The 1,952-nt window shown below is 45.5% G+C and overlaps 1 non-coding gene across 1 annotated transcript; it reads right to left on the bottom strand.

The window, feature by feature from the left end:
- Nucleotides 1-1,221: 1,221 nt before the first annotated feature.
- trnal-uaa (transfer RNA leucine (anticodon UAA)) lies at nucleotides 1,222-1,304 on the bottom strand. The gene has a single exon. It is a non-coding gene; the product is annotated as a tRNA-Leu (tRNA).
- Nucleotides 1,305-1,952: the final 648 nt, after the last annotated feature.

Raw genomic sequence — 1,952 nt, 5'->3', positions numbered from 1 at the left:
TTAGTGCACATGTCAGTTAGTTTCGTGCTGTTGGACGGCCAAACAGGATCTCTATGGAATCAACCCTAAAATGACTAGGAAAGGCAGACAGATCAAACCTCCCAGCTGGCTTGGGAAGGTCCATAGCTTGGTACAGAGAGAGGTCTGACCAAACCTCCGCCTGCAGGGACGTGAGGAAGAGGATGATTACAGCTACTGGGTAAATGTGTCTCTATACACGTTGGGCTGTGTCTAGCAGTGTAATGTAATGTTTCTTGCCAGTCTGTCACTACATGACCTCCTCCTTCCCCCCTAGGACAGCTGGCTGCACCCAGACCCTGACACGTACCCCTGAGCATCCCTACGGTACTGCCTCACATGGTGAATGAGCCAGCTGGAGCTCTACCTGGCGCTGGTGGGCTTGGGGACGTCCAGCATATCTACACACACCTACACAGCACATGCAAAGGACACCCGCTACACAGCCGTGACCAACACAACTACCGGCCTGATTGCTGCCCCAAATTTACACGCAGGATGCACACGATCTGAACGTCGTGCAGATCCTGAATTAATCCAGCTGATTCTGTAGTAAAATCGACCTTCTGTTTGTATTGCGCTGAACAGGACAGACGTCAGGACAGGAGTCTCAGCAAAGGCTGTGTGAGGAAAAGGGTGAAATATGTGGGTCTCACCGTCAGGGTGGGAGCAGCGAGGAAGGACAGATTTCTATTTCAACTTGTACAACAGTAGTCGGGTTTCAACTAAACCAGCCGTATATATTAATACCCTTAGTGGACCGGTACGACCACTGGTTTAAATAATGGGGGGATGGGGGATTGTAACCCAGTCCCCCCCCACCCCCTCAATAATCAAAACCAGCCAATAAAATACAAAGTCATGCCTTTGGGTACAACGAGCGACATCTGCTGTCTGCCACAGCAGTCAAACACTGGAAGTTTGCACAAGTCGGAATTCTCCTTTACAGTAACATTACAGTACTAAAATTCATGTTGTTTTCATAGAAATATACATTACTGCTACTATGAAACATAGATAGACATGATACATTATAGGTTAAGAAACCGCCCCGCCCTTCCCCCCATCAATAATATTATATATTTAGAATTTGGGGATTAGTGTTGACACCCCACAACAACAAAATGTGCCTGTTGCATTTGACCCAGATGTGACATAGCATGTCCATTAGGTCACCACTGCTTGACCAGGACCACAAAACTTTACCAGGAGTGGGGTTCGAACCCACGCAGACATACATCCATTGGATCTTAAGTCCAACGCCTTAACCACTCGGCCATCCTGGTGAATGCACATGGTTGTATTTATGAGAACACATATAGTAGAAGCACAGACGCACGGCTGGGCTTGTATGTAAACTGAACTTATTGGAGACCAGGAATGAATTATAATTTTCACCATATGAGAAATATGACTTAAAGGAAATAGCTTTCCGATACTTGAATTAGCGCTATATGAACTGGGAGCCAATTAAATTCGCATAAATGCATTTATTGAATTATAGACCATAATAGTTTTTGTTGTTGGCACCATAGGTCTGTTTATGAATTGTTGTCATTAACAGACTGACCAATAGGGGACAGTATTATCGTTCACTCAGAGGCAAAGTAATCGAACAACGGACTCTTTTGTCAGAACCGCCGATAAATGTTTTCATTTAATTAATAGAATAGAATAGGTGATACCTTATTAATTCCTTAATCCTTATTAAAAAAATTATCTTTTACGTTTTACCCGACGCAGAGAGCAAGCTTGGGGTCACAGTGACAAGGCAGCCATCTTGCGGTGCCCGGTGGGCTGGGGCTTCAGGGCCTCATTCGAGGGCCCGTGGACATGTGACGGTTCTGCGGGGGCCGGCCTGAATATTCATTACACTGCCGACCTAAACATTTATCAGATGTAGTGCTATTGAACCTGTATAGCAAGCCTTCAGT

The sequence above is a fragment of the Brienomyrus brachyistius genome, chromosome 18, assembly GCF_023856365.1.
Source record: "Brienomyrus brachyistius isolate T26 chromosome 18, BBRACH_0.4, whole genome shotgun sequence".
NCBI classification, from domain to species: domain Eukaryota; kingdom Metazoa; phylum Chordata; class Actinopteri; order Osteoglossiformes; family Mormyridae; genus Brienomyrus; species Brienomyrus brachyistius.
The sequence above is the reverse complement of the archived record's forward strand: the minus strand, read 5'-3'. Positions and strand labels throughout refer to the sequence as shown.